The 24,993-nt window shown below is 42.0% G+C and overlaps 1 protein-coding gene across 5 annotated transcripts in view; it reads left to right on the plus strand.

Moving 5' to 3' along the window:
- Window positions 1-24,993, plus strand: part of Ank (Ankyrin) — an 82,364-nt gene that overhangs the window by 20,842 nt on the left and 36,529 nt on the right. The window lies entirely within an intron of this gene.

Consider the following 24,993-nt stretch of genomic DNA (forward strand, 5'->3'; position numbering starts at 1 on the left):
GCCTATCGGATTCGTACGAAAATTTCGTAATTGCTATGGAGACGCGTGATTCTTTGCCTTCCTTAATTTCTCTAAAAATTAAGTTGCTGGAAGAGGGAGAACGACGAAAAGTGTGAGACAAAATGGACAATAAAGCGGAACAGAAAATCTACTCGTCGCATGCCGAAAAGGAAAAGCCCAAGCATAAGAAAGACAGGAAACATGTGGAATGTTGGAACTGCGGTCGTTACGGATATGTTTCGGCAAAGTGCTACTCAAAACAGAAAAACGCAAGATCAGAAAAGGATAACAATAGTGTGAGCAAACGCGAGGAGAACAAAAAGTCGTTCTCGGTTTTCGCTGCCGCAGCGAGCCAAAGTGGACTAACGAAGAATATTTGGTGCATTGGCAGTGGGTTAACAGCCCATTTATGTGCAAACAAATCGTTATTTGTTTCAATTCGTGAGCATAAGGAAAAAATAATGCTGGTTGGAGAAAATTACATTGAGGCTGAAGGCATTGGAACAGTAAAACTGTTTTGGCAAGAAAACATTATTGAATTGGTTGATGTATTGTTCGTACAAAACCTTCAGTGTAATTTTATTTCAGTGTCGAGAGCAACCAATAACGGATTCGAAATAAGTTTTTCGAAAAATAGTGCTAGTGTCAATAATAAGAACGGCGTAACGGTATTAAAAGCAAACAAACAGAATGACTTGTTTATTTTCGAAAATAAAAACAAAACGGCTTTTGCTGCAAAAAGAAAAACAAATCAAGTAATAACGTGGCACAATAGATTCGGACATTTAAATTTCGAAAGTTTAAAATCCATGATTCGAAAAGAACTTGTGGTCTACGCGGAGTAACCGGTAGCACGAATGACTTTGTTTGCGAGACTTGTGCGAAAAGCAAGATATGCGTGAAACAATTTCCAAAAGTGGCGGAAAATCGTTCGAACAAAGTGTTGGGGCTGATCCATACGGACGTGTGCGGTCCTATGAGTACAGTTTCCAAAGGTGGAGCGCGTTATTTTGCTACATTCATAGACGACAAGACGCGTTATGTATCGGTGTATATGCTTAAAACAAAAGACCAAGTGTTTGAGAAGTTCAAAGAATTTATGTTGTTGGCTGAGAAGCAAACTGGGCAGCAGATTAAAGCTATACGGAGCGATAATGGTAGAGAGTACATAAATGGAGCATTCGAAAACTTCCTGGTAAGCAATGGGATTAAGAGGCAGCTCACCGTTCCCCATACTCCACAGCAAAACGGCGTGGCTGAGCGTGCCAATCGGACGCTAGTGGAAATGGCAAGAAGCATGATGGTTCACGCTAATGCGAACGAGTACCTGTGGGGGGAAGCGATAATGACTGCGATGTATTTGAGGAACCGATCAGAAACGTCTACATTGCCAGACATGACTCCATACGAAGCATGGTTTGGGAAAAAGCCCAGCGTATCCCATCTTAAGGTGTTTGGTACAAAGGCAATTGTGCTAGACAAGACAATGAAAAGAAAATTTTCTCAGAAAGGAATAGAGCATATCCTGGTTGGGTATTCAGAAACTGCCAAAGCGTATAGACTCTTCAATCCTGATACGCAAACTATCAAGGAAGCCAGAGATGTGTTGTTCCTTGAGCACGATATAACAAAAACCGAGGATATATCGACAGTAGAATTGGCAGAAAACGGAAGCGTTTTTGGTGAGGAGATAAATGGCGGTCACGATGAAAATGACGGAGATCATGCAAGGGACGGACAGTTGGGAGCCGAAGATGGTGAAGACGAGTTGGTTGATAGTGTCGAACGAGTTCAGCGAGGCCCAGGTAGGCCTAAGATAATTTGTACTGGAAGGCCAGGACGACCACGTAAGGAGTACAATATGCTTAACGCTATTGGAGTTGCCGACGTCCAAGTACCGAGTGGAGTCAAGGAGGCTTTGAACTCGATACAGGCTGAAGAATGGAAGCTTGCGATGCAGAAGGAGTATTCTCAACTACAGTTCACCAATACATGGAGTCTTGTAAATCTTCCTCCTGGCGAGAGAACTATTGGATGCAAATGGGTGTTTGCGGTTAAAGGAGACCAGTACGGCAACGTGGAACGGTTCAAGGCTCGCTTAGTTGCAAAAGGTTGTGGACAGGAGTACGGCATAAACTACAAAGAAACATTTTCCCCAGTGGCTCGGTATTCTTCTATCCAATTGGTGATCGCACTGGCTGTCGAGAACAAAATGTTTATGCATCAAATGGACGTCTCAGCTGCGTATCTAAATAGCGACCTACAAGATGTAGTCTACATGCGGCAACCGGAAGGGTTCGTGGACACAGCGTATCCAAAAAGGGTGTTGAAGTTACACAAGTCTTTATACGGTCTGAAGCAGAGTGGGCGTGAAAGGAACCAGAAATTGGACAGTATTCTTCAGCGTATTGGTTTTGTACAATGTCCCAGTGAGCCATACACCAAGAACAACGGCGAAAAATTTAACATAATTGTTGTATTTGTCGATGATCTAATTATTGCCTTTTCCATAAAAGAAGACCTTGTCGACATAAAACTTCAAATCGCACGGGAATTCGAAGTAGTAGATGGCGGAGAGCTGAAACATTTTTTAGGCATGGAGATCGAGCGGGATGGAGAGACGGGCAGTGTGGCAATTACCACAAGCAGTATATCGACGGGCTGTTATGAGATTATGGCATGGAAGACTGTAAGCCGAATGCAACGCCTTTGGAGGTTGGTTATCAGAACCTATGTGTTTTGGAAGACTGTCCACGAGCCAACCAGAAGCAGTATCAATCGCTTATTGGATCACTGCTGTACCTAGCAATGACTACGAGGCCGGACATTGTTCATTGTGTGTCAAAGTTGGCTCAGAAGTGCAGTGACCCCCATAAGGAACATGAGGTGGCCGCTAAACGCGTCCTTCGTTACCTAAGGGGAACTTCGAGCTTGAAGCTGCACTTTGATCGAACTGGTGTGCCTGTTCACTGCTTTGTGGATGCAGACTGGGCAGGTGACTGTTCTGACCGCAAATCGTTCAGTGGTTGGGCGTTCTTTTTGGCTGGAGCAGCGTTTTCGTGGGAGTCGAAGAAGCAGAGCATCATAGCACTCAGTAGCACGAAGGCTAAGTATGTGGCGCTTTCAACAGCAGCTAAGGAGGCAGTTTACGTGCTGAAGCTGATATCTGAGATGGGTTTCGAGACGGCGCCAACATTGATGATCTACAGTGACAACCAGAGCGCCCAATGTTTAGCGAAGAATGCGAGTTTTCATGCTAGAAGTAAACATATAGATATCAAGTATCATTTCATAAGAGATTTATATAAGAAGAAAGTTATTGATATTGAATATGTTCCAACCGAAAATATAATTTCAGAAAACGTTTTTTTTTTCAGAAAACGTAAAGTTTTAAAGTTTCTAAAACTTTAGTCTCTTTTAAAATATAATATATAAAAAATAAGACAAAATATAAAACATAAAGGCAATAATAAATCATAAAGACATCATAAAGGGCTTTTTAGCTAGTTTCAATGGTGGATGATGCCATGCGCTACATGCGCCACACTTCAAGGCCATCAATGGGGAGCTTGAGGATTGGGACATTTCGCACATCAGAAGTAACCTCCGATGGTCTGTTTCGGATCTCATAGCGACGATGCAGTGTGTGTCTCTGATCTCTCCGAACTTGTTTAACTTGAAGTGTCCCACTATGGGTCACCCAAAGTGCACGGAGATTGGGTGCTTCTGTGTTGATGGCGAGTTGGTCACCGATTAGGATGACTGTGCGCGTGTGCTCCTCCGTAACTTTTTCCCAGTTCTAGAGGCCGATGCACCAATTACCGGAGCGGTCGAGGTCCCACCGGCCCTCGAGGAAGTAAAGGTTGATGCTTGTGTCGCCAGGTTGAAGAGCAGACGCTCTACCGGCATGGACGGCATCACAGGCACTATCTGCAAAGCAGTGTGACGCGTTTTGCGTTTATTGTCGTAATGATTTGGCAAAAATATTTGAACTATTTGAACTATACTGCGTGCAAAGGTAAGAAGGGTGTGTGCAAAGTTTCAAGTCGATAGCTTTAAAACTGAGAGACTAGTTCGCGTAGAAACAGACAGACGGACATGCTTATATCAACTATATAATACCCTCTGCAAGGGTATAAAAAGGGTATGCAACTCATCGGCCTTTATTTAACTTAATATATTTTATATACAACCCAAAAAAAATTATATTTTGCTGTAGGAAATCTGCCGGATTCAAAGCATAAGGAACATGGCGCCATTCAATGGAGCTAGCCAGGCTCTGAATTTCGGCCACGGTTAGCGACAATGCCTGGACGGCTGTTGAATCACACCAATAAATATATTTTTCTTAATACGCATCTAAATTAAAGACGTTGACGTCATACAAAGAAAAATTTTCTATGGCGGGTTCCGGTCCTGGAACCCGCTGGAACGAGTGGCAAGTTAAGTTTGAGAAATTTTTCACGCGACAACGAATGAGGGATAGCCATGTGGTAGAGTGCTTGGCTGATGTGAAAAGTAAAACGAGTTCAAACCATCGTACATCTCGGCTCGGGAAATCCATTTTTTTTTTTAATTTTAAATCCATTTATATTATATTTTTATTCTTTTAATGTGTTTTCCTAAATTTATAATCCAATCCAAAAAATTAAAAAATTTTAAAATCACCTCGTCTCAGTTCGTAGTGGAATCCGCTGTAAAAATGTCGATGGTTCTTTTGAAAACATCGACGGACATCGACATCGAGGTTTTCCGTCGAACTTGCATCACTAGTCCCAAGCTTCTATCTTCAAAAATACCAAAGTTGGTATTTCTACCAAATACCATTTCCGATCGTTCAGTTATATGGCAGCTATAGGATATAGTCGGCCGATCCTAATGAAATTTCGTAGGTTGGATCAACTGACCAAAAATAGAATCTGTACTAAGTTCCAGCTTTCTATCTTCAAAAACACGGAAGTTTGGTCATTTCCGATTGTTCAGTTATATGGCAGCTAAAAGATATAGTCGGCCGATCTTTTTGAAATTTGGCATGTCGTAATGTTTTGCCAAAGATAGCTCTCGTGTCAAATTTGAACTCTCTAACTCTAAAAACACCAAAGTTATACCATTTCCGATCAATCAGTTATATGGCAGCTATCGGATATAGTCGGTCGATCCGGCCGTTCCGACATATATACTGCGTGCAAAGGAAAGAAGGATGTGTGAAAGGAAAGTTTCAAGACGATAGCTTTTAAACTGAGAGACTAGTTCGCGTAGAAACGGACAGACAGACAGACGGACAGACAGACAGACGAACAGACGGACAGACGGACATGCTCATATCAACTCAGGAGGTGATCCTGATCAAGAATATATATACTTTATAGGGTCGAAGATGTCTCCTTCACTGCGTTTCACACTTTTGGACAAAATTATAATACCCTCTGCAAGGGTATAAAAACATCGAAAAACCTCGGAAAACATCGCTAAGAAAAACATCGATGTTCGATACATCGATGTTTTCAGCATCACTACTTGGGACTTTCTTTTAGATTTTTTATTGAAATTAATTGGTTTTATTATGATGTAATCATAAGGATCGGCCAACTATATCCGATGTTTGCGATACATATCCGGTTTTAACTGCAAGGGTATATAAGCTTCGGCTCCGCCCGAAGTTAGCTTTCCTTTCTTGTTTATTACATTTTTTTTTAATTTAATTTTTTTTTTTAGATTTAGTTTTAATTGTCCTAGTCTGAATCTAATTTTTTTTTCTGACTCAGAATCCGAATTTTCTTCCTGAGCATTGTATTGCAGACGAAGATTTTGGCCTTCAATCTCAAAGAAAACTGCCATGCACGAGTTATTGGCTGAACTTTTGGAAAAGCTTGTAATTAGTGGCAGTTGAGCGTAAGTTCATTAAATCTTTGTTTCGGGCTTCTAAGGCTTCTTTTTGACTTCATTCCGATCGATAGTGGTACATTTTCTATATCTGCCCCGTGAATCTATAATATAATATCTATAATGCTCATCCAAAAGAACCAAATGTTCGGTTAAACAACCCGAGTTCTTCCTCTCGAAACGCTCCTTACATCTACTAGATTTTTCCATCTGTTAGAAAAAGTTTTGCAAAAATTTTTTATGGTACATTCTATAGATGTCAATTCCATCTCGTAACATTTGTATGTATCAACTATATCGCCAAAAATGTGATCAATAAAAGCAGAACTCTTCTTTGTGGTGTCTGCTTCCCCATGTCATACTGCAAAAAGTGTTTGTTTAGAGGAGGACATGATTGCTGAAAATATCGCTAAATTTAACGGGCACGTTAGGGCAGCTGTTAGGGCATGGATAATTTACACAATTTTTTTTATGACGATGCACTGAAAAATAAAATTATAGTAATATTTACAAGTGGTTTCAAATAAATATCATTATAATAGGTTAGTCATTGATAATTTTCAATGCCAGTAAATAAAAATCAGAATTTAAGGATGTAGTCTCATGTGCCGGCCTACTTTTTAGAGGTTATTTCAAAAAAATTTTTTTGTAATAAAAAATAATGCGATCGTTTCAATTTTCAAATATGTTTTTATAAGCATCATAAACTATTTGAAAATATTTTGTTTAATTTATTCTTGTGTAGTTTAATACACTTTATAGCATGCCAAAGTATGCATATAAAAAAAAAAGATAGGTCCCTGGCGCAGGTGATTTCGACTGCTAGAGTCATCCGAAACAAAAAATTAGAATAGATTATTGTTTTGTAAGCTAATGGCTCTGTCCCGTACTAGAATGAAATATTTTCATCAATAAACAACAAAATGGCGAACTCACAAAACAAAAAATTAAAAAAAATTTATCTTAAATTAATGATAAAAAAAAAACTAATCATTAAAAATAAATGATTCTAGTACGGGACAGAGGTGTTACTTTTTAGAACAACATATCCAAATTTCAGCTAGATCGGTACCATAGAATTTTGTGAATCACCTGCGCCGCACACAAAAATGTCGTTTCGAGAAAAACGCGTTTAAAGTTTGACGCTACCGAGAAACTCATACTTTCCGGTGTAGGCGCGCTCTCGATTATGGGTTGTATCTCTGTCATTATTTGATATTTTTATTTGAATCTTTAACAGTACATTCATAATAAACAATACTATCAAAATATAAAAAAAAAAAAAAATTGATTTTTTCAACCTCACACATGAGACTACATCCTTAATTAAGTTAAACGTTATAAACTTTATTTGGGCTGCATATGAAATAAGAATTTATGTAAAATATTTGAAATCCAATTTAGGATGCGAGCGCAATAAGAAAACGAACGAGAGTGGCGCCAACCTTCCAGAATAGGCTGAGCGGATGCTCGCTAACTTAAAATGCCGAATTACTAAAGCCGAGCGGCCGAAAGAGAGTCGGCTTGCGACCAACAAAACATCAGTTAATTATAAATTATTATGTTTAAATTAGTTGTTAGCTGCTTGACCCGACATTCTCCCCCCAGTTGGGGCTTCTACTCCAACTTCATCCTTAAGGGGCAAAAGGCACAGCTTAGTCACTGCTCGCTTGGTAACTCCAGATGAGGTTTTTATCACCGCCACTCGAAAGATTCCATCTCGTCCAGGGATTAACTCAATTATTCTGGCAAGTGGCCATTTCACCGAAGGTAGATTCTCGTCCTTTACTAGCACCACATCGTTCGGAGCCAGGGCAGGACCGGAGGCACGCCATTTGGAGCGCTGCTGGAGAAGGCTTAGGTACTCCTCTTTCCATCGGGACCAGAAAGACTGCTGCAGGAAAGACACGCGCTGCCAGCTGTCCAACCGGTTGAAGTTCAGCTTTGTGACATCAGGCTCGATAAAGCTGACTGATGGACCACCAGTTAAAGAATAAGCCGGAGTCAGAACATCAAGGTCTGCAGGATTTTCTGGAAGAGACATTAAGGGTCGTGAATTTATAACAGCCCCAATATGGCACAGCAGCGTTCTCAGCTCCTCGAATCCAAGAACTGCAGATCCGACAGCTCGGTAAAAATGGTGCTTGGCGGTTTAACAGCCGCTTCCCACAGACCACCGAAATGCGGAGATCGAGATGGAATAAAATGCCATTCGATGGACTCCATAGAGCAAAACTCCAGCAGTGCCCGTTGATGCTCTTCGCTTAGAAATAATCGGCGCAGCTCCTTTAGCTCATTTTTGGCTCCAACAAAGTTGGTTGCGTTGTCAGACCAAATATGTTGAGGCCTTCGGCGGGTGCATATAAAACGCTTCAAAGCCTGCAAAAAAGACATTGTGGACAGATCCCTTACAAGCTCCAGGTGGACGGCTTTGGTAGCAAAACAAATAAAAATGCTTAAGTAACATTTTACTTGAGCCTTATTGCGCACTTCCGGCTTATAATCTTCAGTCTTCAGTCTTCATCTAGCTTTCTTTGAGTTCGGACGTCTACTTTTTCGCTCATGTCGCCTCTCGTTTGCACCGAGTGCAGTGCAGAAGTTACTGCTACCCAACTTCGTGGGTGTGAGGCCGTTCGGTGCGCGTCGATCTGCCGGCGTGCCTATCAGACCGCTTGTGTTGATTTGCTCTCGGAGGCTATAAAACTACTTATTAACATTCCGAACTTAATGTGGCAATGTGATAGCTGCGTCATTGGAAATGATTCGCATTCCAAAATTGATGAGCTAAATCATAAAGTTCTAGATCTGGAGTCCCGCTTCGAAAGCCTTAATGCCAAAGTTGACCTTGCCCTGGTAAATGGAGCGGCTGTGCCCGCTGGACGCGCCTCCTCGGCTGGGGTTCATGTTGTCGCTCCCCCTGCTATGCCCACCAGCACTGGGAGCATAAAGGCTACTCAGGGGCAGGCCACAACGGCATCTAAGGAGGCTGTCCCGAAGAAGAAGCGGATCAACCCTAATAGGCGCATTGTGGGACAAGCACCCAGTTGCGCTCAACTTCAAGTGCTTCCCACCTTGAAATACCTTCATGTGGGTAAATTCGCGACGTCTACCCAACCGGATGCATTGTGCAAATTTGTCGCAGATAAGCTGAACGTGGAGCCCAATGATTTAGTCTGTGCTAGGCTGATCAAAAAGGATGCTGACATCAACGCCCTCAAGTTCGTCAATTTTAAATTGGGAGTTCCGGAGCAAAATTTCCCAACAGTCTTCAATGACGATTTTTGGCCTATGTCGGTAAAAGTTAGCCGGTTTGTTCATAGAGAGCCGGCTAAGGTTATTGACCTCCCGGCGATTCTACCTTTACCGCATTCGCAATCTTCAAAAAACCCCCAGTAAGCGGCGCCGCTGGCGCCGTTACATCGTTTTCTTCTCAAGCTGCAGTTCGTCACCCCGATTGCTCTCTGCTGCGCTACCAACAACAATCGGCGTGGGCGTTCATGGTAACGGTTGACGCTGTCTTCAATTCCTCCAATAATTGGCTTCGTTTGCTGATCGATATTCTTCAACAACAACAACTTTTTTCAAGGCGAGTTGTTTATTTCTTATCTTCACTTGTGGATGCCCAGCAACAACAAGACGATGGTAATCGAGACGTTGGCAGCGCATCGCTTATCTTATCTCTTTTCGTTGGGCTACTCGCTGGTGCTTTCTTTTCGCCGATGGAAGATGTTTATTTACGTTTTAGACCCGTGGGTGGATCTTTGCTGCGTTTGGATGTGCCTGACTATGAACGCTCAATGTTTTCACCTGGCACGGAATCTGCCTTGCTACTGGACTCTCGCAGGTCTACTGATGAGTCTAATGGAAATTTCTATGTGTCCTTGTCGGCTATTTTGCAAGCTATGCGCATTGGATATGCCTCCATATGCACCAGTACCAGGAGTGCACTTTCACCATCACCGCCTTGCCGTCCAATTCCCAGTTTGGACTGTAGCTACTCGTCGTCCTTGGACCCTAATAAAAGACTAAAAGTTCTATTCCAAAATATATCGGGAATGAGAACCAAGACCCGGATGGTATTCCTCAATTCTTCTGCCTGCGATTTTGATGTAATCATCCTTGTGGAAACCTGGCTCAATGACAAATTCAGCTCCTCTGAGTTCTTCGAGCCTAATTTGTACCATGTATTTCGAAAGGACCGAGATGCATTCAGTACCCAGTGTGAGCGAGGTGGAGGTGTGATCATCGCTATCCGTCGATCTCTTCAGGCTACACCACTGCGCCTTCCGGTGGCCGACCCTTTACTGGATCAGCTTGCGGTCTCAATCCAGTTCGTCCATGGCCCGTTCGTCATCATTGCATCATACATCCCTCCGAACAGCGCATTCAGTATATATCATGCGCATATGGAAAACATCACTAGTGTCTGTGCTAGAACGTCGGACCCTACCGCTTTGATGGTAGCTGGCGATTTCAACCTGAGCTCCATTGTCTGGTCTTGGGACCTGGATTCTCCTTGCATGCTACCTAGCAACGTTCACCAGAGTCATGAAATTGTAGTTTTAGATGATATTTTTAGTCTGGGCCTCTCCCAAGTAAATAATATTTTTAATGATTTATCCAAAATTCTTGATCTTATATTTTTAAATAATTTGGTTAATAGTAAAGTAGAATTATGCAATGTACCATTAAGTCCTTGTGATATGCACCACAAGCCGTTGGTAATTAATATTGAGTTTTATAGTTTTTTGCCTTCTGCTTCCCCCATTCCATATTATCATCTGAATGATACTAACTTGTCACTTATTAACGCCTCTATTTCAGCCTTTGATTGGGTTTCCCTAATGGCCCTAATTTCGGATGGCTCAATCAATCTGTATACTAAGTTCTTGGTTGCCCTTTTTAATATTATTGATACTTATGCCCCTGTGAGGGTACGAAGATCCTATAGGCTTCCCTGGTACACAAAAGGTTTAAAAAACTTAAAGAATAGAAGGGATAAGCACTACAAACGATTTATATTGACAGGTGAGACTCGAGCAGGAGAGCTGTACCGGCAATTTAAGCGGGAATTTGATTTCCTTAATAAGTTCCTCTACAATCAGTATATATCCGATGTCGAAGCTAGCCTTCGATCCAATTCTAAAGCTTTTTGGCGGTTTGTTAATAGCAAAAAGTCAAAATCGGACATACCTTCATCCATATGTTATGGTAATTTAGCAGCCGACTCGGATCAGGGCGTTTCTGATCTTTTTGCAAAATACTTTGCCTCTAACTTGGAGCCGAAGGTTCCTTGGAGTGATCATGAAACTCTTCTTAGCATTGAGCCTTTTCTTAATGTGAGTAACATGGACGTTTTGGACGGTGACCTAGTTGAAGCCACTGACCGAGTCGCTCACACCTGACGTGGACGGTATCTCCCCATTCTTTCTTAAGAGGAGTATCGCTTCTCTTTCTACTCCCCTTCAACTGCTGTTCTCCTTTTCGCTCTCTTCTGGTAGATTCCCCCACCGGTGGAAGATTACTTCTATAACGCCTATTCACAAAGGTGGCAGTAGGTGTGATGTTACTAACTATCGACCTATAGCCAAAATTTGCAACGTCGCTAAGATACTGGAGCGGATAGTAACTAAAAAATTGACTTTTCTGGCTCGCAATTTCATATCCCCCAACCAGCATGGTTTTCTGCCTGGGAGGTCCACTACCACTAATTTAGCTGTCTTTTCTAAGCACTGCTTTGAAGCTTTTGAAAACCGATTTCAGGTTGATGCCATTTACACCGACTTCTCCAAAGCCTTCGACAAAGTGTGTCATGCTGCCCTTCTGGCCAAATTATATAAATTAGGTATTCATTCCTGCCTATTAAGTTGGTTCGAGTCTTATCTGGCTGACCGACCTTGCCACGTTACTGTTGGAGACGCTATCTCAAGTCCATTTGTCACCTCCTCTGGTCTTCCACAAGGCAGCTCTCTTGGACCTCTTCTATTTATAATTTTCATTAATGACATCTCGTCATGCTTTCGTCATTCGCACTTTTTAATGTATGCGGATGACCTTAAAATCTATAAAGAGATTAGCTGCATTAGTGACAGTTACTTGTTACAGGAGGATATATCCAGAGTTTACTCATGGTGCTCCCGCAATCTTCTTCCATTAAACTTATCTAAATGTTTGTTTACCCGTTACAGTAGGCGGTCTCTTGAAATCTGTACGGGTTATTCCATCAATAATTATAATTTGGCAGCTAAAGAAGAGGTGTTAGACCTTGGTGTCTTATTCGACAGCAAATAGTTAAATTTTAAATTTAACTACATTTTACCTAAAGCGTATGCTATGCTGGGCTTTGTTAAGAGGCACGTGAACCAGTTTAAAAGTCCATACTCGAGCCTCAGCGTCTATGCTGCATTCATTCGGTCGAGGCTGGAATATGCCTCAATCATTTGGAATCCGGAGTGTAAAGTTCGTTCCAATAGAATTGAGCGACTCCAGAAAAAATTTTTAAAATTTGCACTTCTGCCTCTAAGGTTTCAGGATCCTGTTCCTTCATACCAGAGCCGTTGCCTTCTTCTGAACGTTTGCACGTTGGAGGATCGGCGTAAACTGGCAGCGTTAACCTTTTTAAATAATTTAATCGTTAATAACATTGATTGTCCTTTTTTGTTGGGACTCGTTAATTTTAATGTTCCTCAAAGGGATCTTCGTACCTTTGCCCCCTTTCGGGTCAAATGTCATAGGGCCAATTATTTTTTAAATGAGCCGATAGAGCGGGCTCTTTCTTATTTTAATTCTTTGCCGCCTAGCCTCCGAACTGAGTGGGGCTCTGATAAGGGTGTGTTAAAACACAAGTTATTAAGGCATTTATTAAGTTTTTGTTAATTTTGTGGTTTTATTTATTAGGTGTAAGTTGTTATGTTATGTAGCCATGTAAGGATTTGTCCATTGGCGAAATAAATAAATAAATAAATAAATAAATAATAGAACGGCCCACAAAAATCCACACCAGTGACTCCGAAGACCTGGGAGCCGCTAACTCTCTGCTCCGGGAGATCAGCCATAATATGCTCCAACAACCGAGGCTTAGTCCGGAAGCATCGGATGCATTTGTGTATTGCCTTCGTCACGGTTTTTCTCCCCCCAATTGGCCAATATTGGGACCGAATAATTGCCAACAGCGCGCGAGGTCCCGTATGTAAATTTCGCTCATGGAAGTCAACAACTATATCCAGCGTAACTGGATGGCTTCTTGGAAATATAATTGGATGCTGACTGTAAAATCCAACGACGAATTTCTTAGCCGTCCGCCTAGGCGCAACAAACCAAATTTATCCAAGAAGGGAGAGGATGAGGCAAGGGCACTGGATACCGCTATCTCTTTTCCATTTTGAAGAGCCTTTATGTCCTCCCAAAAATGCACACGCTGCACTAGTCGCAATAACAGCTGTGTTCCAGATTTTATATCGCTAGCCGTAACACCGCTGTGGTGAATTCGTTGAGAGAACTTGTATACGTAAGCAAATACCCTCTGCAGTGCTGGAAACGAATTAGCGTACTTAGAAACCGCTGTTATATCCACGTACGGAGACTGAATGAGAAGGACCCTTGCACGTAACTCCAGGGTTGATCTCTCAGATGGGACCGCGGTTGGCCACGCCTCTTGGGATCCAATGAGAAACGGAGGACCGTGAAACCATAGCTTATTCTCAACCAATTCATTGGGAAGAGCACCACGCGACAGGATGTCTGCTGGGTTCAAAGAAGTGGGAACATACCGCCACTCCATTGTTCTAGTTAGCCTCTGAATGGTCGAAACTTGATTTGTGACGAAAACATTAAACCGAGAGGGTTCTTCTCGAATCCAAGACAGAGCCACAGTAGAATCTCACCAGCAAAAATACTTTCCAACGTAGACCTTCAACTGGGCTACTTCCGACATAAGTCGAGCCAACAACTCGGCTCCCGATAACTCCAGCTTCGGCACTGTAACAGTCTTTAAAGGCGCAACTCGGGACTTCGAGCAGAGTAAATAGCTTGCAGATCCTGCGCCCTTGGACACGACATAAACGCATGCCCCATACGCCTCAATGCTGGCGTCACAGAATCCATGGACCTCCACCTCGGATTTCGATGTTAGCGCCCATCTAGGAAATTCGGCGCGCTGCGTACTAACTGCGAAGAGCTTGAGGAAGACTTTCATCGCAGGACAACTTCTCCCGCCACAGTTTCTGGAGAAAGATCTTTGCCTTTAAAAATTACAGGACCAACAAGGCCATAAAGCCGAGCGACTGAAGAAAGCACGATGCGCCTAGTGGGCTTGGAGGTTGACTGAATCCCTTCAAAGGAAAATAGCAAGCGGACAGTTGCAGGATCCCAAGCAAGACCCAGTGTCTTTGTGAAGTTGCTGCCATCATCAAACCTTAGGAAAGACTCCCGATCTTCTTCAGGCACCTTATCCAGCACGTCAGCAACATTGGAGCACCACTTCCTTAACCGAAATTGGCCTTTGGCAAGGATCCCGGATGTTTGCTGCATTAAGCTAATAGCTTCATCTATAGAGTCACCTCCGGAAAGTAGATTATCCACATAAAAGTCGCGACGCAGAATTTCGGCCCCCTTTGGAAACATTAATTGCTCATCATCTGCCAACTGATGCATTGTCCGAACTGCTAAAAATGAGGCAGGCTTCGTTCCATAGTATCCAGCTTAAAAACCTGTAACTCATCCTGGGTGGAATCCCGCCAAAGAATACATTGAAGATAGCTGTCCTCAGGAAAAACCCTGACGCAACGATACATTTTACAAATATCTCCAGTAATGGCCACCCGATGGCATCGGAACCTTTACAGAATATGCAGTAACTTTGGCTGAATAACTGGGCTAGACATCAACACGTTATTCAATGAATATCCAGCAGATCCATCAAAAACAACGCTGAGCATGGTTGTTGAACTGTCCTCTTTTAAAACACAATGGTGTGGAAGGAAGTATTGACCAGTGACGCTCGCATCAGCAGGGACTGGAGACATGTGACCCAACTCCAAATACTCCTTAATGAAGGCAGTATATTGCTCCTTCAATTGAGGACGGCGACAGAGCTTCCTCTCGAGGGAAAGAAATCGTCGAACGGCTTGGGGGTAAGATTAGAACTTAGAACCGCATTTTAACGGAAGCTTCACAGCGTAAGCGCCGGAATCCAGCCGAGCAAAATGTTGCACGAAATGCGCATCGCAATCTAGCTCCTCCTTCGTCCGCTTCACAATAGGATCGGAGCCGTCTTCGATTTCCCAAAACCGGCGGAGTAGAGAATCCAGCTGATCATCCAGCATTGTCGCGCTCTCCGGAACATCCTTGTGGGCAGTGAAAACGAATGATCTTCTCTGGACATGTGAGCCTCCTCCACACACGACCCATCCAAGTCGGGTTTTCTGCAGCAATGGCAGGCCGGCTGACAGCTTAATTTGCCCAACACACAGCAGCTCGTAAAACAGACTGGCTCCGATAAGAAGGTCGATCCGCTGTGGGCGGAAAAATTCAGGATCAGCCAAAGAAAGATTGCCAGGAATATTCCAGCTGGAGACATCCAAACTGAAGCTAGGCTGCAGGTCCGTGATATTGGCGGCAATGACGGCGTTAACCATGGCCGAGTATTCGGAACAGTGGGAACGCAGGAGAGCATCAACAGAGAATCCATCTGTGGCAAAACTGGTATCGCCAATACCAGACACCGCCATGAATGATTTGTACCTCCGGAGCTGCAGCTGACTTGCCAGCCGGGAAGTGATCACGTGCACCTGCGATCCAGAATCCAACAGAGCTCGGCATGGAACAAGGGATCCAGCGCGACTATGAACAAGAATGTTCGCTGTAGCATATATCGCCGCTGCGACCTTGAGCAACTAGTGCATTGGCAGTGGACGGCGAAGAGGCTACAGGCTCAGTGACCTCGGCTATGGCTGACGTGGGAGGACCAACCAAAGGCTGGCCGCTAGATGCCTGAGGCTCCAGAAAATGCAACAGGCTGTGATGCCTCCTTCCACAACTGCGACAACTAGCAGCGAGGCACTCACGCATGTGATGGCCCGTTTGCAGACACTTTCGACAAAGACTGAGTCGCCTGGCCTCACCAAGGCGGATCTCAGGGGGCATTGATAGAAATCGGGGGCATGCAGACATTATATGGGACCATCCACCGCATAGAGCACAGGCAGAGGGAAGCGAATTAGTAACAATAAAGGATGATCTACTATTATTTGCAACTAGACGCCTTCCCACGTGAGCGCCCGGGGCGTATGCAGCCATGGCCACGTCCATAGCGTCCAGCGTCCTACACCGCTGCTCCAAAAATTCGGCCATCGACTCCCAAGTAGGGATGGCGTCTGAACCTGAGGAGTTTTGACTCTCCTCCCACTTAGCCTGGGTAGCTGGGTCCAACCTTTGACGCAAAACCTGGACGATGATGCAGCTGGCGATCTGAACTGATGAACCCAAATTCTTTAAGGCTCGTATATGGGCATTAAATTTGTCCGAAAGACCTCGAAGAGCTGCTATTGAGCCACTTTCCAACAGACTGGGGCCCAGAATCTCGTTCACGTGTGCCTGAAATATTAAGCGACGGTTATTAAATCGTTTCTACAATAAGTTCAGCGCAACATCGTAGTTCTCGTAGGAGACTTCCAAGGAACGAACTGCTTCGGAAGCGGAATCTCGAAGGCAAGGTCGCAACCTTGGCAGCTTTTTCACCTTACTAATACGAGGATGGCTGCCGACGATGGTAGAGAAGATCGAGTAAAATTCAGTCCATTCCGAGTATCCACCGCTGAACGTAGGGAGCGGCAGAGGAGGCAGCACTTGAAAACTTTGACCTAACCCTGGCTCAGCCTGCATGGTGGACATTCCGTTGGCAAGGGTGGAGTGGGCAGCAATTCGAGAAGAGCGAAGGGTCATCTCATGCTCAATTTCGGCCAGCATCGTCGCTACGAGCTCCGAAACAGTCCATCGAAGGTCACTGCTGATCTGCAAAATGTCCAAATCCTCAAGCTCCCCTTGGATGGCCTTGAAGTCGCTGAACATGGTGGCTATCTGACCCTGTCGCACGTGTAGCATGGCATCATCCACCTTGGAAACAGGCTAAAGAGCTCCTTGGATTCTCTGAATCCTCCTTGGAGCGGAATTGTGGAATGTATATTGGATCGTAAATATGTATGTGTGCTTGCGAACTAACGTTTATGTTTCTGTCTGTATGTATGTATAATATATTATATATTATAATTTGTTTATTATTATAAAACTTGTTCACATAACACTGTTTACAAAATTGTTTTGTTTTTGTTTATGTGTGTATATATTTAAATATATTAACGATCACGCCGGGGTGCACCAATGTTTGGCCATTGATAATTTTCAATGCCAGTAAATAAAAATCAGAATTTAATTAAGTTACCATAAATGTTATAAACTTTATTTGGGCTGCATATAAAATAAGAATTTATGTAAAATATTTGAAATCCAATTTAGGATGCGAGCGCAATAAGAAAACGAACGAGAGTGGCGCCAACCTTCCAAAATAGGCTGAGCGGATGCTCGCTAACTTTAAATGCCGAATTACTAAAGCCGAGCGGCCGAAAGAGAGTCGGCTTGCGACCAACAAAACATCAGTTAATTATTAATTATTATGTTTAAATTAGTTGTTAGCTGCTTTACCCGACAATAATAAAAAAATACATTTTATTGTAGCAAATATGAATAGGGCCCTATAATTTTTACAACAGCTTATTATTATACTATGCCAATCAATACATAACTTTATACTTAAAAAATGTTCTGCGAAGAAGAAATTCATCGCTTCAAGTCGACCATTATTTGGGCCGAAACAAAAACATTAGTGAATTTTTTGCAGTGAAAAGTTTTTGGCAATCCAACAAAAAAATACATTCGGATTAGCACGATTGAGGAGAATATGGAAAACACGAAAAGTTGTTTTTGTATTTGGGCTTTGCCTATGCTGGGAGCAACACACGTATATGACATTTTATTTCCCATGTGAAAGAGCAATTCCAACAACAAAGGAGCAACGAGAGCAATGGGCCTGGGCACCCGTGCACTAGACGAACCATAGTTTACCACAAATATTCGCTTTTTGCGGGCCGAGGCGACCTTCATTAAGTTTTCCTCAACAGAAGTTGAAATTTGTTATAAACAAGAAAGCAAAGCTAACTTCGGGTGGAGCCGAAGTTGATACACCCTTGCAGTTAAAACCGGATATATATCGCAAACATCGGATATAGTTGGCCGATCCTTATGAGAATATGATTATATAATCAAATTTATTATAATATAAAATATAAAAAAAGTCCCAAACTTCTATCTTCAAAAATACCAAAGTTGGTATATCTACCAAAAACCATTTCCGATCGTTCAGTTACGTGGCAGCTATATGTTATAAAATTTGGTAGGTTGGATTAACTGACTAAAAATATAATCTGTACCAAGTTTCAGCTTTTTTTTTTTTTTTTTTTTTTTTTTTTTTTTTACCGGTCTTTCAGAATTTGGAAATGGCTTGTGCATCAATAAGAGCATCAGCTAGCATTCCTGTATTCATCATAAAGCTTAGAGGCCCAGACGACCGAGGGGCGCTCCAGAAACGATTTGTTCGAATATTAAGTTATTTGTTAATTATTAAGCTAAGAGGAGTTAGTAAGGAAATTTAAAATTCTATATTTTAAGTTAGAGGGACAGGAAAGAGATGTAATAGAGTAGAGACCATTGTAGTTCGAACATAATACCCTAAAAGGGTCATGCAGTGCATATGTCGAACTACAACGGCTAAGGAACAGAGGACTAAAGTTTCCAGTCCTTCTATTAGGAATGTTAAAATTTACGCGTGTTAGTAAATGCTGGCTATCTAAATCCCCATTAATTGCGTTGTGCAGAAAAACTACACCGAGCATTGTCCTTCGATTTGTTAAGCTAAGTAAGTTTATAAGTAAGAGTCTGCTATTATAAGATGGAAGCTGACGATATGCATCCCAATTTGGACCTCTTAGAGAAAAAGATAAGAAATTCTTTTGTACGGATTCTATGCGGTCCTGATGTACTCCATATTGGGGACTCCACACACATGAACCGTACTCCAGTATCGGACGGACCAAATAAATGAATAATGTTTTGGTTATATGCGGGTCATTAAATTCTTTTGACCACCTTTTAATAAAACTATGGACTCCTTAACCTTATTAACCATTAAGGAAATATGGTCGGCAAATTTAAGTTTGATGTCTAATAGGGTGCCGAGATCATTAACCTGGGTTAATTTTTCTAAGGCAATCCCATTAATAGAATAAGTAGCTTGCAGAGGGCAAGAACGATAAAAAGACATATGTTTGCATTTAGATCCATTAAGTATTAGATCATTAGCTAAACACCATTTTTGAAAGTTATCAAGGTCAGACTGAAGACTGCATTGGGCAGAGATGGATTTGTACTGAAGACAAAGCTTTACATCATCTGCATACATAAGAACTAGAGAGTTCGTTAAAGCAGGGGGCAAGTCGTTTATAAAAAGCGTAAATAATAACGGGCCAAGATGACTTCCTTGAGGGACGCCGGATGTAGCACGGACCAGACGGGACTGAATGTTTTTAAATAAAACTCTTTGTGTCCTTCCATCTAGGTAGCTGGAGATCCACGTTAAGAGGTCTTTAGGAAAACCCAGCATATTCAGTTTACTCAACAAGAGTGAGTGATTAACTGAATCAAATGCTTTGCTGAAGTCTGTGTAAATTACATCGGTTTGATATCCCTTACAAAAGCCATCTATGACAAAGGATGTCATCTCCAGTAAATTTGTGGTGATGGAGAGACGCTTAATAAAGCCATGTTGACAAGGAGTGATAATCGAAGAGCAAAGGTGTTGCAAGTGAGTGAGGGGTAATTAAATTTTCAAATAACTTTGGAGTTGCCGACAACTTAGAGATGCCTCTGTAGTTGGCAGCCTCGGACTTTTTCCCCTTTTTATGTAGGGGAATTATAAATGATTGCTTCCACTTAAGGGGAAAAATCGAGGTTTCCACAGATAAGTTGAAAAGTCTTAGAAGAGGTTTGCACAGAGCCCTGGCGCAGTATTTTAGCACACAGCCTGGTACTCCGTCGGGGCCTGGCGAATAAATGGGTTTTACCCTTAAAAGACCAGATAATAGGTTGTTCTTAGAAAAAGACGGACAGAAAATAAGATTTGCTGCTTGAATGTTATATGCATAAGGCTGATCAGTCAATTTAGGAGGAGAATAAGTTGTTTGAAAAAATTCTGCGAATAGATCGGCAATGGCCTGATCCGAAGTCGCAGAGGAATTTTCAAACGTAAGCAGAGGTGAAAAAGATACGTGTTTACGCTTAGTGTTTACAAAATTATAAAACTGCTTTGGATCCTGAGTAAATTGAATCCGGCAGCGGTCAATATAATTCCTATAACATTCAGCGTTATGCACGGTAAAATTCGACCGAGCTAGTAGGTATCTTGAGAAATCAACACTACTGCAGGTTTTTTTATATTTAAGTAAAAGCTTATTTGTTTTATTTTTTAAGTTAGTAAGGCACCTTGTAAACCAAGGAGGATTTGTTGAAGCGGACGGATATTTCCAAGGCACACATGAGTCAAAAAATTTATTTAAAGTAAAATAAAATTTTTCTAAAGTGACATTAAGATCAGTGCACGCCAGAATATCAGACCAGTCAAATGTATCAATAAGGCTATTAAGTTTCTGAAAATCAGCTTTACGGAAACAGCGAATCTTATTTACCACGCTCGGAGACATCTGATCGATACCAGGAGTGGTTTCGATTGAGACCTCCAGTGTGGGGTGATATGGATCCTCTGGGGATGAAAGGGGAAAAGCTCTGGAGAGAGCAGTACCATCAGGATCAGATACAAAACACAAGTCTAAAAGCCGACCTAGCGAATTTCTAACATGATTGATCTGACCTAGGGACATGTCAAACATGCCCGCGGTGAAGTCATGGTAAGTTATAAGTGACAAAGATGGTGAGTTATCGACGTTGGACCACTTTAATTCTGGGATATTAAAGTCGCCCACCGCTACGAGTTGGTCACGATCCGTCATAAGATTAGAGACGTATCGAATGGCGGACAAATGCTGCCAATATGTAGGCGGTTCAGACATAGGAGGTATATATGAACATGTGATGTATAAAACTTTAACGGACTTTTAAAGTTTGATTTTAACGCAAATAAATTCTATGTCACCAAACTCATGGGATTTCACCTCTTCAGAAGCAAGAGTAGAGTCTACCGAAATGAGGACTCCACCTCCTCTTCGCTGAGATCGATCCCGTCTAAAAGTGGTGTACTTACTTGGAAAAACTTCGGAGCTAAAGATCTCCGGATTTAACCAAGTTTCTGTAAATGCTATTATATGGGATGAAAAGAAAGAACTATCAGAATATAGCTTGGGGAGTTTGCTACGTAGCCCCCTAGTATTCTGATAGGTAAGAGTTAATGAGGAAACTAGTTTTTTGGGTTAGTAGCCAAAGAAGAGGTGGAGGGTTGGTCGGTGGTTCCGATATTGGGAAGTCTCACTCCCACTGGTTTTTTAACTTTTTTCTTCACGGAACTAGGCTGATGTTCTTGGACGAAAAGATTCTCTGGCCAAAAACTGGGAGAACAAATCGTCTTGAACATCAGCGCGGGCACACGAATCTTGAAAGAAGACGTGCGCCGTGTATAATTATATTTAAATTTAGTTATGTCCTCCACCTTTATATCGGCTTTTGTTTTGGCTTTGATATAAGCCGAGATATCAATCTCTGAAGTATCAGGGGCAAGCCGAGAAACAAATATATGTTTCGATTAAGGAATCACCTGTACGGGTTTTGGTGTCGCAGGTACGAGAACTGCAGCATCAGTCGGTGCCGGTGGTCCAGACTGTGGAATACCCTTTTGGGTGACTCTAATGGGGGTTTCGTTCCCTAGGACCTGTGGCATCACTTGAAGGGATGCCATGGCGGACATATCGGACAATTGCTCATTATCCCTGAGAAATTCGGACGAATTTTTCTCAGTTCTAGCCCTTGGGGTGGCCAGAGATATAAGCGGCTGCATTAATGTCGGCTGAGGCGGATCAGAAACAGCGGATTTCTTACGCTTAGGGGACTCATTTAGCAGCTGAAGGCCACTAAACTGAGTGTCCAGCGCACAGACCTGTTCATTGATTTTACGAAAACCAGTGATCAGCTCTTTAAATCCATTTTTGGTCTGTCTCATGAACGACCTCATTTCGCCTTGCACAGCACGACAATTCTCACAACAATAATGTATCCCAGACCTACGGGAAATGGCATCCGAAACTGATGCAGTGAAACCGGCACACTTGGCGTGCACGACGTTTTCACATAACCAGCAATGGATGCTTAATGATTTAATAAAACAAAAATTAATATTTAAAAAGTTAAAAAACACAATACCTTGAACCACTGTGCCAAACAAGAAGCCGAAGCGGGAGCTTTGAAAGAGTGCAAAAGAGAAATGCAGAAATACAGATAAGGCGGCGAAGAAGCAGAGCTGAGCTATGCTTGGAATAGAATTTAGGAAAATTATTAATTCGACTCCAAATATACCACAGCACTCGCGAAGCGATACGGTTTAGGCTTTAAAAGGGTTAAGATTCACAAGTATGTAAACACCGGTTTACCAATATTTTTAATAAAACGCAGTGCGCACAAAAAAACACGACCGTTCGCTTGAAAGAAAGAGAGGGAAGTTTCTATCTTCAAAAACACGAAAGTTGGGTCATTTTCGATCGTTCAGTTATATGGCAGCTAAAAGATATAGTCGGCCGATCCTTATGAAATTTGGCATGTTATGTGTTGCCAAAAATAGCTCTCGTGTCAAATTTGAACTCTCTAACTTTAAAAACACCAAAGTTATACCATTTCCGATCAATCACTTATATGGCAGCTATACGATAAAGTCGGCCGATCCGGGCCGTTCCGACACCCGTAAACTAGACGAACCATAGTTTACCACAAATATTCGCTTTTTGCGGGCCGAGGCGACCTTCATTAAGTTTTCCTCAACAGAAGTTGAAATTTGTTATAAACAAGAAAGCAAAGCTAACTTCGGGTGGAGCCGAAGTTGATACACCCTTGCAGTTAAAACCGGATATATATCGCAAACATCGGATGGCCGATCCTTATGAGAATATGATAATATAATCCAATTTATTATAATATAAAATATAAAAAAAGTCCCAAACTTCTATCTTCAAAAATACCAAAGTTGGTATTTCTACCAAAAACCATTTCCGATCGTTCAGTTACATGGCAGCTATCAATATATCCGGCAGCGGTCAATATAATTCCTATAACATTCAGCGTTATGCACGGTAAAATTCGACCGAGCTAGTAGGTATCTTGAGAAATCAACACTACTGCAGGTTTTTTTATATTTAAGTAAAAGCTTATTTGTTTTATTTTTTAAGTTAGTAAGGCACCTTGTAAACCAAGGAGGATTTGTTGAAGCGGACGGATATTTCCAAGGCACACATGAGTCAAAAAATTTATTTAAAGTAAAATAAAATTTTTCTAAAGTGACATTAAGATCAGTGCACGCCAGAATATCAGACCAGTCAAATGTATCAATAAGGCTATTAAGTTTCTGAAAATCAGCTTTACGGAAACAGCGAATCTTATTTACCACGCTCGGAGACATCTGATCGATACCAGGAGTGGTTTCGATTGAGACCTCCAGTGTGGGGTGATATGGATCCTCTGGGGATGAAAGGGGAAAAGCTCTGGAGAGAGCAGTATATATCCGGTATTGGTTTACCAATTTTACCAAACCAAAAATATTGGTTTACCAATATTTTTAATAAAACGCAGTGCGCACAAAAAAACACGACCGTTCGCTTGAAAGAAAGAGAGGGAAGTTTCTATCTTCAAAAACACGAAAGTTGGGTCATTTTCGATCGTTCAGTTATATGGCAGCTAAAAGATATAGTCGGCCGATCCTTATGAAATTTGGCATGTTATGTGTTGCCAAAAATAGCTCTCGTGTCAAATTTGAACTCTCTAACTTTAAAAACACCAAAGTTATACCATTTCCGATCAATCACTTATATGGCAGCTATACGATAAAGTCGGCCGATCCGGGCCGTTCCGACACCCGTAAACTAGACGAACCATAGTTTACCACAAATATTCGCTTTTTGCGGGCCGAGGCGACCTTCATTAAGTTTTCCTCAACAGAAGTTGAAATTTGTTATAAACAAGAAAGCAAAGCTAACTTCGGGTGGAGCCGAAGTTGATACACCCTTGCAGTTAAAACCGGATATATATCGCAAACATCGGATGGCCGATCCTTATGAGAATATGATAATATAATCCAATTTATTATAATATAAAATATAAAAAAAGTCCCAAACTTCTATCTTCAAAAATACCAAAGTTGGTATTTCTACCAAAAACCATTTCCGATCGTTCAGTTACATGGCAGCTATAAGATATAGTCAGCCGGTCGTTATAAAATTTGGTAGGTTGGATTAACTGACTAAAAATATAATCTGTACCAAGTTTCAGCTTTCTATCTTCAAAAACACGGAAGTTGGGTCATTTTCGATCGTTCAGTTATATGGCAGCTATAAGATATAGTCGGCCGATCCTTATGAAATTTGGCATGTTATGTGTTGCCAAAAATAGCTCTCGTGTCAAATTTGAACTCTCTAACTTTAAAAACACCAAAGTTATACCATTTCCGATCAATCAGTTATAGGGCAGCTATACGATAAAGTCGGCCGATCCGGGCCGTTCCGACTTATATACTGCGTGCAAAGGAAAGAAGGGTGTGTGCAAAGTTTCAAGACGATAGCTTTAAAACTGAGACACGGGTTCGCGTAGAAGCAGACAGACAGACGGACATGCTCATATCGACTCATGAGGTGATCCTGATCAAGAATATATATACTTTATAGGGTCGGAGATGTCTCCTTCACTGCGTTGCACACTTTTGACCAAAATTAGAATACCCTCTGCAAGGGTATAAATATCAAATAATGACAGAGATACATCCCATAATCGAGAGCGTGCCTACACCGAATAGTATGA

The sequence above is a fragment of the Drosophila bipectinata genome, chromosome 4 (genome assembly GCF_030179905.1).
Source record: "Drosophila bipectinata strain 14024-0381.07 chromosome 4, DbipHiC1v2, whole genome shotgun sequence".
NCBI classification, from domain to species: domain Eukaryota; kingdom Metazoa; phylum Arthropoda; class Insecta; order Diptera; family Drosophilidae; genus Drosophila; species Drosophila bipectinata.